The following is a 12,489-nucleotide window of genomic DNA, read 5'->3' as shown; positions in this document are numbered from 1 at the left end:
TGACCAGAAACCACACCAGTTCGATGCCTGATTTGCCCAGGCTGGCACAGGAGTCCCTGGAGGTGGCACACTGGCCATGGCCAGCACTCAGCCCCCTGCCCAAGCCCCTCCACCACCACCCCCCCAAGCACAGCCACACCACCTCTAGCTTGATGCAAGTTGCAGCAGCAACACGAGGCCCTCCACAACTTGAAATCCTGAAAATGCACCAAAAAACCAGCACTGTTCAATCTCCAGAACATGCTCCCAGGGATCATGTGTGTACAAGAGCAGTTTCAGGCTGGAATCAACTGTCACCCCCAAAGCCATCGTGCAGACCCTCTCTTGGCTCTGGCCTCAGGTTTCCCCCTTATCTTGCTTTATCAAATTGCTGGGGAGAGGGAACAACTGGGATTTTTGCCAACAGATGACCAGAATACACAGGTGACAACATGGAAAAGGAATTTGGGTGGAGAAGGAACCTTTAAAGGGAAATGCTTGTAAGCGCTACTGCCTGGAGAACTGTATAAGAGAATTAGATCATTTTAGAAATATTTACAGCTTCACTGCATTGCTGCAGAAAAACCTCATGCTGCCATGTTTAATTTATTTCAGGCTTGAAAGAATAAATCTCATTAAGGGCTAGTGCTTTCCTTTCACAAGGAGAAAGCATGTGTTCACACTCAAGATAATTACAAACATCCATGGCTTTAAAAATAAACCCATGTGCATCAGCACAAGCTCTGAATCCATCCCTGTGAGTGGCTTCAGTCTGAGCAGCCCTACAAGGACACCATTAAAGGCAGAAAGAGGAGCCCTGACCAAGCACCAAGGGAGAGCAATCCTCTCAACAGGTGAGCTTGCTTCCTGCTCAGTGACAGTGGGCATCACTGCAGAAAAAGCCACCAAAGATGCTGTCCCCCACTTCTGCACCCCCGAGACAGGCAAATCTGCACCCCACAGCCAGCTCCCAGCAGCACTGAACCCACAGAGGGGCTTACAGCCCAGGTACCTCACATCCTAGTGTTCCCGCATCCTAGGAACAAAAGCACTGCATTATTTTCAAGATGCTGCTTCCATAAAACTGCAATGCTGGGCTGCTACAGAACATCAGATCAGGTCTGAGATGATTCAGCTGCCAGTTCTGAGATGGAAATCAAAAGGTTGCATGCAGCCCTCCCCATCATTCACCCCCATTTTCTTCCCGCTTGTCTACCCTGTCTGCCTTCCTAGATGGCCTCTGCAGGCATTTGCAAAGCACCCCTGTGCTCTATGTGAGAATTGGCCAAAAGCATCAATTATCATTCCAGTATTTAAGAATTTTGAAATAAAATCTACCTTGATCTGGAAACAAAGGATCAATTTTAAAGTCATCCAAAGAATCAGAAGTTAATGATCAAAAGGAACGTACCTTTCTAAAGGACACAGCCAAGTGATTTTAAACTTCCAGTTTTTAAGAACAAAGTTGCACAATTTTAAGAGTCATTTCAAAATGAAAAATTAGGCATTTCAGAAACTGAATACTGAAAATAACTGATGTTTTTTAGAAACAAAAATTCTGACCAAAAATACATAAAATTTGTCTGCAAATATTTCAGTACCTATGTACTGTATATATTTCATAGGAAAAATTTAGGGAGGTTCTCTATGCAGACAGATCACAAGAGAAATACTAAAGGTAAAGACAAATGCAGAATATTTGCAGGAGAATCATCAAGAAACATGAGTTAGTAGCCTCACAGCCAGAGGTTTGGATGCATCTATAACAGGAAAGGTCTGATTTTCATCTCTTGCTCAATCAGCAATAAATCAAGATGTCCCTTCCTCAATGCCTTCCTTAACCAAGCATTTAAATATGTCCTTTCTCCACCCAGCCAGTCACAAGCTATCGCTGCCGCCCTGTGAGCAGGATGAGTCAGGATGATTCCTGCCTGAACTGCAGATAGAGGGGAAAACACCTGCCTCTTCTCTGTGAGCACAAAGTTTAACTATAACTTCATCGGAGGCTTTGTTCTACTTCTTTTGCCTTCTCAGCCTCATTTCTTTTCCCCAAAGTAAACAGAAGACAAGACGCAAAGGGAGCTGGGTGCCAGGTGGCACAGCCCTCTGATCTGCCACCCGAGCATGAGGTGCCTCCCCCAGCTCACCAGGCCCCTTTGATCACAGCTCTCGGCTCCTGCAGAAAGCTGACTTGCCACCGATGACTGAAAGAGGCAACATGAGACAAGAACATGGGGCTTGTAACAAGGATTTCCTCTTGAGGAAGCTCTTTGTAGATCCCATTTGGTCTGATCCGAGGAGCTTCAGTACATGGAGCCATAAGAGAGAACTTGTCAGCAGGCAGTGACAGGAGGCTGTCAGCACGTGCGTCAGGGTGAATGTGACATCCCCAAAGCTCATGTGTTGTGCTGTTTTGCCAACACTTGGCTGTTTATTTCACACTTGGGTGACTCTGTAGAAGAGTTCTGCAACCACACAACCAGTAACAGAGAAGCTTTTGCAAGGAACCTTTTGAAGATGGGAAGCTTTATCCACACATCAGCATTTGCACCCAACTATTGCTCAAGTTCATTGAGCCTGGGAGGTCTTTATTGAAGTCACTTCATTTTGTGAGCATTTGCAGCTTTGCCAGGAGGATTTTTTTTTGACCGCCAAAGATTAGAGTGGGAATTCAGAGCAATTGCTGTCTCAGACCTGCCTCTCATCTGGGTTACTCACCCCCTGACACAGGCACCTCTCTCCTAATTTCTCAAGGACTGCTCTGCCATTTGTGCAGTGAGAGCAGCCCCAGCCATCTGAGGTGCGTGTTCCTATTTTATATCTGACTGCTAACACTGGCACCAATTTGGTGCTGCTGCTGCAATCCACAGGGCAATATTCTCCTCCACACTCTTCCGCAAATGCTACTTTAAGCCTCGAACACTAAATTAAGCAGCAATTAAATTTCTTCTCCTTTACTGATTGCATCTGTTTCATGACAGTTATCAGTGCTGACTTATGAATAAGTATCCAAACCCACATCAACTTTTGCCAGCAGCTCTTGTGAAGCACCTGATTAGTCTCATAAGCCAGTTGCATAATTTCTGTGCTTATCAGGTGCCATGAATCATTTGGCACTCTGGCTCACAACGAGCAAAACTCTTCCCTATAGAATATGTTACCCACAAATGGAAACACATGACATTCACCATTAGGTTAAACTCATTACAGTAAATAGGACTAAGTTTAACTGACATGAGTAAACTGTCCTTTACTAATGATGTTATTTCATTTCAATATTGCAGTAGTTTTGAGATAGCCTACGTTATGCTGGGTGCTATACAGGCAGTGGTAGTTCCTTGTTAAAAATGAGGTGCTGTTGTGGGATCTTACAGGAGAAGCCAGACCTCCCACTACAAGCATCCTCATACTCCACAGATCTGAACAGTTGGAGGTATGAGCAGGGAAGTTGAACTACTTTTAAGGAGTTCTGGCCACTGAAGTTCTCTATTTCACTATGCTTTTCCCCCAGCAGAGAAGAGACTTTCCCCCTCCCAGAAAACATTGGCCTGGGAGCAGGAGCTGGATGGGTTTCTCTAAAACACTCTCACTGCAAACCATTGAGGATGGAAAACAGTAACAGCAACCAGAGTGCACCCAGACATCTGTCTTGTGCTATCCTAGCAAAATGAAGGGTTTAGAAATACTGTCTTCTGTTTTTATTTTTCCTGTGGTTACTTCAGCTTGAGAGAAGCTGAGGAGACAATTTCCTGCCTTGACAAGAGCCTGAGGAACCTCTGCTTGATGAGTCCCACCCCAGCCTGCAGGAGAGAACGCTGCACCCAGGCAGCGGGGCAGGAAGCAATGTGACCCCAGGTGCTGAAATGACCTTTGCTATCAGCCTCACTGACGCCAAACCAGGTTACCTACGTAAAACGCTCCTTGCACAGGGCTTGTGAGTGTCATATGGGGCAGAATGGGACAAGACAAGGCTTCCATTTCATTACCTGAAGGAGCCTCATCCCCTGCTACAAGCACCCCCAACCAAGCTGTACCTGAAGGGTCTCCTCACTCCTCTGGCTGCTTATCACAGCTTTAACTGTGCCTCCATTTGAACACAGGAGAGAAGCCACACTCCTTGTACTCTGGCATTGAACAGAAAACTTATTTTTAATTGCTATTCTCATCTTGATGGATTTGCACACAGAAGCTGCTCCTCTTGAGGCCTACCCCTAGCATCAGCGCTGTAAGCTGCCTCCAGCCCCTCCTGCCTGGCAGCCAGTCCATCTCTGACCAGAAGATCAAAAGAGCAAGTGAAAGCTGTTCTTGTTCTGTACTAAGTGCTCCTCCACCACTTCAGTGCTTACGAGAGATAATTACAGGCAAGGACTGAGAAGTGATGTGTTCAGGGCTTTGCTTTGTAACCCTAACAGATCATCAGAACCAAGTAATTGCTAAGGAGAGAAGTCTCCCCATGATGCTACCTTCCTGCTTCAGGGAGAGCTACGTGTGTTCTGCTGCATTAAAGAAGCTGAATTGGTTTTTCACCCTCCAGACCCCAGCCCTCCTGAATTCACACACAGCCACCCTACAGGCTCCAATCCCCTTGTCACTGGTGGGGTCTCAGGGCAGATTTAACAACCTATGGCAACACCACGGAAGAGGGGAGAGCCACCACAGCGTTGGATGAAGGACTGCAGCAGGGGGCTCAGCTGCACCATACTGGGGTAAAACACCCATACACCCCACACTGGCAGGCTGAGCTTCCCCCTCTCACCAAGCCAAAGGAAGGTTTTACTTCAAGGCCAGTCTCGTGCCTCCCTCCATTCCTGCACCCATGCAGAACCCACAAGAAACGTCACTGTGAACAGCACAGTTCTGCAAGCGTGAAAGCAGCTTGAACCAGCAATGTTTTCCTGCTTTCACTTGAAGCCTCTAGCTCATAAAACACTGCTGAAAAGTGTAGTTTTGTTTTTCACGCTGTCAGACCAATCTGATGGCCACACGGGGATTTTCAGCTTGGTCCCTCTGAGTTTGCTCCTTTAAGTACATTACAGCTCTTAGAATTTTTTCTTGCTGATTGCTTCTGCACATGTGGAAACATCCACACATTTTCCTGTCCTATTTGTCTACCTGTTGATGAATCTGTCTTTCCTGCACAATAGAAAGGCCTTGGTGTTTTTTTGACACAAACATAAGATCTGAATTTAACCTGTCGCCTATGGCAAGTCAAATACCAGCCTTCACCACTGTGAACTGTAGACACAAGTTTCCTTAACACATTGGTAGTGCAGAAGACTTCAGATTAAGCAGCATTAAGGACATTTTTTCCATGTATTTGCCTTTGAGGTAAACACAAACAACAAACCACTGCTGAAAGAAAAATGAGTGTGTCAAGGAAGGGGGCTATCACCAATGAATAAACTAAAGCATGAACCTTTATATGAGCTGTGGTCCAAGACCCTGTATACCCAATTCCCAACAAGTCCATCCCATTTATCCGATATTTCACTGAATACATCACTAGGCCCTTTCTGGTAAATCCTACAGCTGGTGTGGCTCAATGCCCTGTGTCTGCTGCATGCACGGCCGACAAGTTGAAGGTGTCAAACCAAGGCTGCCTATATGCAGTGGCTGTGAATAAATCTGCTTTTATTGCCTCATGGTAACATCCTAGACATTAATACAACAAGAACAGGAAAAGCACACATCACTCCCAGGTCAACTCACAGAAACTTCCACAAGCACCTTGCGATGACCACTTACACCAGTGCTTTGCCCCTGAATTTCCTGCAGTCTGACAAGGCATTTGGAAGGTTTGGTGCAAGCCTTGAAAGTGACAACAGTGACTAAACTATCTGCATTCCTCCAGGTGCAGAACAAGCTTGATGCATCCATCATCTGTACCACTGATCTCAGCTCTGAAAACTGCTTGCACGCAGCTATTTCCTCATTGCAGCAGCTAGAGGCTCTGCTGCTTTGGCAAAGGAAGGATCTCCACAGGCATGAATTTAAATATAAATGGAAAGCACAAGCAATTCCATGCCATGGAAAGACTCAGTGTGCTCAAACAGATGGATTTTACAGCCTGAATTATCGCACTTCATTGTCTTGCATGGGCAAAGTCCAAGCTTCATTATGATACGAAAAACAACCAGAGCTTCCTGATGGGCTGGTTTCTTACAAGAGAACAGCTAGTGGGCAACCTCAATGTGGGGCACTCTGTTGGACACAGAGGACAGTGCTCTAAAGTCAGCCTGGGGTCCAAGCTAGTCAGTCTTCTATTTTGCTCATCCAGTCTGCCCTCATTCTTCAGGGCAGAGTGCCTCAGCTTTTTGCTCCTAGCAGCTGCCTCGCACAGGAGCAGCAAGGTGAAGCCTGAAGCAATGCAGTTTGGTTTTCTGCACTGGACCTGTTGTCTAGGTTAGCTGATCTCCCTAGATGTTTTCAAGAAACAGAGAAACCCTTGTCAAGTCAAGGGTGATGCAGGGAAAGGCTGTCCAGATCAGCAGAGCCCTCTACACAGAAGCAATGCTGCTGCTCCAAAGCAAAGTCAGCTCTGGTAAACACTCAGCAACGTTGTCTTCTGTCCCATCAACATGGGAATGAAACACGGGGTTTGGGTCTGTAGGCCAGTACACATGGTCAGGGTCTGTTCACATTTAATATCGAGCACCACCAGGAATTTATGATGAGAACAAGGCACAGGAGTACAGCAGCATCTCTGAGAAGCCTCCTGAACTCAGGGCTGCCACAGCCACATGGCTCCCGTGCATATGTGCAAGACACGGGCTGTTCGTACACCCACTTCACAGCCAAATACCTCAGCTGTGACTGCTTAACGAGCTCAAAATAAGGCACAACACAGAAACCACTTCAAGTCACACAGGCAAAGCGTTTGCCAAGCTGTGACTCCGGTGCAGAAATACCTGCATGCCCTGTCCAACGTGATCCTTAGCACAGGACCACTGATGCCTGCAGCATGGAGAAAGCATTTATTTATACAGGGAAAAGAAACTTGGAGCTCACACAACTCCCTGATGCCTGAACAAGATGGGCAGCAAGCAGGTAACACAAACACAGGTATCCTAATGCACTGACAAGAATCAACTGCTTTAGATACCCCTGCACAGCCCTGCTTTCGCCTCTGGTTGTACAAGATACAAGATCAGCAGAGCAGCAGTGACAGGTTTAGGTAGGGCCGGGAATCGATGGCGTGCTGCTTTGTTTGCTGCCATGTAACACCTTCAGTACAAGCTGTGAGGACTACACACAGACCCCAGCTGCTTTTTTCCCTATCAAGAAACAGCAAAGCGTTGTCAGCCAGGGCAGAGACAGCCTGCGAGCAGCTTTCCCACCCTCTGGTCCCCTTCGTCCCTGCTCCCAGGGGGATGAGACCATCTCCAGGGCACAGCCAAGCACTAATTTGGGAGCTGCTGCCTGCTCCTTCCTCTCTCCCAATGCCACCAGCCTGTCTGGCAGGGAGCAGGCTTCCTCCAGCAGAAGTGCTCCCAGTCCACAGGCCGAGGGACATAAATATTGCTGTTCCACGGCTGAGCAGCAGAGCCACTCCTTGGGACAGTGCCAGCACTCCACAAACTCCTTTTATTTATAGCTCCTGTGACAATTTGTCTTCCTAAAGCTGCCACTGTATTATATCTATTATTTAATGTTTTGTCTCAATGATACTCTGTAATTTATGCCAGCCCTTAGTAACACATTAAAATCTTGTGCTGTGTTATTTTCTTAGCCATTGTGCTTTTCAAGAGCATAAGTAGATTTAGGCACAGATTTAGAGCATCCCTGGTACATCCAGGCCTGGGGTAGTGACTCTCCTGAAAGCTAAAACCGCTGGACCTCTGCTGGGGAAGAATTGCCAGGAGAGCCCTGCCCTGCCGTGGCTAGAGGAGCAGAAGCAGACGGATTTCCACCCGCTATAACGGAAGTCAAAGGGAGAAGAACAGGTTGAGGCTGGCCCTCTGGGGCAGAGATGTCAGTCTCAGTAGCAACAGGATCTTTTTCTGTCCTTACACATGAAGTATTCCTGTTTTTTTTTTGGTTGGTTGGTTTTGTTTTTTATTTTTTATTTTTTTTTTAGGGACAGGTACAAATACTGACTTCAGGACTTAGAAACAAGTACAGTCTTGAGGAATTTAAAACATGAAGTTATTGTTTTTTCAAATGGCAGCTTTTGCATATAATGAACCCTCTAAGGAATGTTTGTTCCCATTAAAATCAAATTAAAAAAATGTTGATGCATCTCTACAACCTGGGGCCTTGAAAGCCTTCCAAACATGGATCAAAAAGATGACATATTTCCTAAGTCCTTGAGGAAAGGAGACCAAGGCCAGAGCACAGGAGCCTATCCTAGCAGCAGGGCCACGCTGCTAAGAATCCCCACCTACCATAGCACAAAGCCCTAGGGTGCATCTCAGGTACCCTAAACATACCTGACCAGGCCCCACAGAGACACAACAACACAAGAGCTTTGCAATTATACAACATTCCCACAGGTTCAACATGCAGGAGAGATATCCCCATGTTTTGGAGCAGGGCTGTACACCACCTGGTACACCTGAACAGCACAGATACTGAAGAACACTACATAGCCAACAACATAGACATAAGAAAAATACAGCCATAAGAAAAAAAAAAAAAAAAAAAAAACAAAACAAAAAACAAAACATAAATCCTACCTTCAGTAGATCTCCTTCTCTTGCAGGGACCACATGAAGACCCAACAACCATCCTCCATGCAAGCAAAGTGAGGCAGCATCACAACCACCCTCAGGACTGGTTCCTTATAAAGGTCCCAGGGAGACTGAAGCCACTCTCCCACCTTGCACTTCCCACCAACCTTCATTTTTTTTTCTTACATGGTTAAAGTGTTTGGCATAATAGGGTCTTAAATGTTAGCAGCTGTACCTATTATCTGTTTAAATCCTAAATAATTATTACAATTAATGTTGCCTCGCCTACCCTGCCTTAAGAAGTGTTTGTTAGGGAAGGGAATGTTATATGTTAATTAACTTGCTACCAAATTTCAGTATTTAATTACAAATTCTAAATCTGTTGTTATTTCCCCATGTAAGCAGGTAATGAGCCAGGGTCAATTAAGTGTGTGTTAACCTACATCCTAGTCTGCTGGCACGATGAGGATGAAGATGTTTATTATAGCAGAAGCAAACCAAAAGCAAAGTGCCATCAGCCCATTTTTGACCAACATCAGCCAACAATTCCTTCCCCTAATCTAGCACTGCCTGCAGAGTACAGGATCAAGCACATTGTATTTGTATTAATTAAACCAATGAGAAATGGGAGACTCCTGGGTGCCCGGATGTGTTGCAGGAGCCAGCGCAGCTGCTGCGGGCACCTGGGCTGGGACTGGAAGCAGGAGCAGCCAGCTGGGGCTCAGCGGGGATTTGCAGCACTCTGCCCCCTTACAAAGACCCTGCTTGGCTTCAGCTTGATGACAGAACCCATTCTCCACCAGGGATGTAGAAAAGCTTAGGATATGTTTGTTAGTGAGCCTTGGGGTCCTTCTGTGGGCTTGGTTGAAAAGGGATCTGGAAAATGATTCTGTCAAATAAAATATGGGAGGCAGGGACCTGTCCCCAATCTTCTCTTCAGGCCCTCAGTGGTCACCCAAGTGGAAACATCACCAAAACGTGGGGCTACAAACAGGCTGGGGCTTGTGCAGCTCTGCTGCTGAGGGCTCTTGCTGTATTATTAGAAATACCTCCTGCTACAGCCACGAGGGTGACATATAGGCAAACCTGGAGCTAGAGCAACAAGAGAGAGAGAAAGAAATGGGAGCAGGTGGCTTGTGGTTCTTTGTTTATTTATTTATTTTCCTTTTTAATAACATTCGCATGCCCCAGTTTTCTCCTGGAATTCTGATGAGAAAAAAAAAAAAAAAAAAAAAAAAAAGATACCATTATTTGCTCCGAGCTTTCGTAGGAAAGTAAAATGTATTTCTCAGTCAGGTTATCCATCTCCCCCTGGAGCTGTCTGCCCATCTCGGAGCAGGGTAAGAAATGAGCTTTCACTGCAGCAGCCCAGAATTAATGCGCAGGGTCACCCAACCACCTCCACTGTAACACAGCCACGGCCGAAACAGATGTGTCAAGGCACACGTCCGGATGGTTCCCTGCAGCATCACCACCTTCCCACCTGGTCTGGCCGGCAGAGGAGAGCAGTTGCTGCTGTGGTTTCCAACACCAAAGCTTGGTGCTGCTCCTGTCCCCTGTCTATGTCCGTCTCCCCTTGGAGCTGCAGCGTGGAGCAGCTCGGGCACCAGCCGGGCCAGCAGCTCCCAGTGGGATTTTAAGAAAGTGGCAGTTTCTTAAGAAATCTGTTCTCTGAGCTTGGTTTAAACTGCAAAGACAAGCTAGCAGGTGCTGTGCTTGGCAGAAGCATGCAGAAACACACAGTTTAACCCTCAAAGATGTCTCTTTTCTCAAAGGCAACAGCACCGCTCAGTCACTTGTGGTAGGGCACCCTTATTTTTGGGGGTGCTCTCATCCACATGGTCACACAGGCAAGTGTGTGAGCACTCTCATTTTTGGCCATTCCCCTTCATGCAGGCACGTGCACCCTCTCTCTCAGCCCAACACAATTCTATCTCAGATTTTTTGTCTCTGCAACCAGGGCTACCCCTGACTGCTCTCCCTGGGCAGAGGGCTGCGCTTTCAGCACAGGGAGCCACTGGTGATGAATATTAATTGCTTTAACATCTTGTTGTGATAAGGCCAAGCCCATTTCACTGCTTTGGCTCGTTGCTAGGGAACTGAGAAAGGCAAGTCATGGGTTTCAGTGCTCCGGGGCCGCCTGGGCTGCAGAGCAGCAGCAAGCTGCAGAGCAGGATTCGCCTGATAATTATTTAGAGTCTAATAAAAGGAAGGGTGAGAAAACAATGCATTTTCTCTCTTCTCCCAGCTCGGCTTTCAGACTACATAGGGTCATTAATCCCCAGAGCCAGGCAGCTCCTCGGCCACACGATGCCTGCCTCACCCTGCCGCGGGACGAGGATGCCCCTGCTTGCTCAGCAGCGCGGCGCCGAGCTGCTACTCGCACAACACCGTGGCGAGCGGCTATATTTAAATTTAATCGTCCGGAAATTGCAAGCATAATGCTCTCTCATTTCACTTCTAATTTTAGATGTAAACACAGCAGCGAGTCGATCTCATCGCAGCACCTCCACCTGCCAGCAGCGCTGCCGGGGGACCTGCTGCCCCGAGCAGGGGCCGTGCTGGATGCTCTGAGCCCTCCGTGCGGCAAGGCCAGGCTGGATCCTGCTGGAGATCTCCAAAGGGATGCTGCCGAGCCTGGCTCGCTGCTTTTTCTCCACCGCTGAAGATGGCACTTGGTCCACCCTGGCCCTACAGCATTAAGGTTGTTGTCCATGCAGCAGGGATGACCTGCGCAAAGGTGTTTACATAAAGCCAAGGATGCTGAAGGGTAAACTGTCTGCATCCCCACCTGTGGTTGTGCCATAAATACCAGCCAGACATCAGCCAGACAGAGCAGAGCGATGCAGGGTGACTGCAAATATCCCCTGCGGCCTCACCAGCTGGAGATCTTCCTCTGCTGCCCTTCCCTTGGAGGTTAGCCATCGATCCCTGCCTTGGCTGGAGGGGGGGAGAGCACTTGCCTTCGGGACGCCTGCTGCCACTGGCTGTGCAAGGGAGCAGGAAAGGGGCTGCCCTTGGGGACAGATGGCAGCAGGGAGTGACAAGCACTTCCATACTCCATCTCATGTCCCTGGAGCCTCAAAGCAGAAGATGCATCCCCATGCTGATGAAGCTGGGGGTGGATGTTGCATCATTGCACCCTGCATCCAGGGGCTCCTGGCCACCAGAGGCATGGGGAGGTTGAGCCTGAGGAGAGCTTGCATTTCTCTGCCCTGGAAAACCCAGGGTACATCTGGGTCCTACATTAGGCTACCACATCAAATCCACCCCCAGGCTTCAGCAGCACCCCAGCACCATCTGCTGAGGCTGTGGTCCACACCACAGGCTTTAAAGGAGGACAAATGGGCAAGGACAGGGTTCTTTCCTTCCCTCCCTCATCATGGTAGAGGGCATAGGAATGAGAGCATGAATTCTTGCTAACAGCTGGTTTAATGTTGTGTAAACAGGTGCATCTGGTTGAGCATCACTTCCCTGGATCCCCCACACGGCCAGCACCACAAATAACAGCGTTTTGTCAGCGAGACGGCTGGCTGCTGCCAGCAGGAGACTCAGAAATGCCAATTGTAATTACTGCGTTTATTCTGAAATACGGTCCAGACCTCATTCCCAATAAGATGCATCATGCCACTAAGCATGTGAGCCTCGCCCGAGCCAAGTGCAAATGTGCTTGGCTTTGAGAAACACGCAGTAACCTACACCTTCATATGCCAGCGATCACTCACACTCACCATCCCCGTGCAGAGCGTGCGCGTGCTGCAGATGCTGAATCAAGACTGGGAGGGGGGCAGAAGTCTCACTACTGCTCAAACAGCACCTGAAGAAATAGGCTATTTCCAAA

The 12,489-nt window shown here is 47.8% G+C and overlaps 1 long non-coding RNA gene across 1 annotated transcript in view; it reads right to left on the bottom strand.

Annotated features, from left to right (window-relative positions):
- LOC118178033 overlaps positions 1-8,802 on the bottom strand; it is a 98,574-nt gene extending 89,772 nt beyond the window's left edge. The window contains exon 1 of the long non-coding RNA XR_004756009.1: positions 8,655-8,802. This is a non-coding gene — a long non-coding RNA (uncharacterized LOC118178033). The remainder of the gene's footprint in view (positions 1-8,654) is intronic.
- Positions 8,803-12,489: the final 3,687 nt, after the last annotated feature.

This window comes from Oxyura jamaicensis, chromosome 24 (assembly GCF_011077185.1).
Source record: "Oxyura jamaicensis isolate SHBP4307 breed ruddy duck chromosome 24, BPBGC_Ojam_1.0, whole genome shotgun sequence".
Taxonomy (NCBI): Eukaryota; Metazoa; Chordata; class Aves; order Anseriformes; family Anatidae; genus Oxyura; species Oxyura jamaicensis.
The sequence above is the reverse complement of the archived record's forward strand: the minus strand, read 5'-3'. Positions and strand labels throughout refer to the sequence as shown.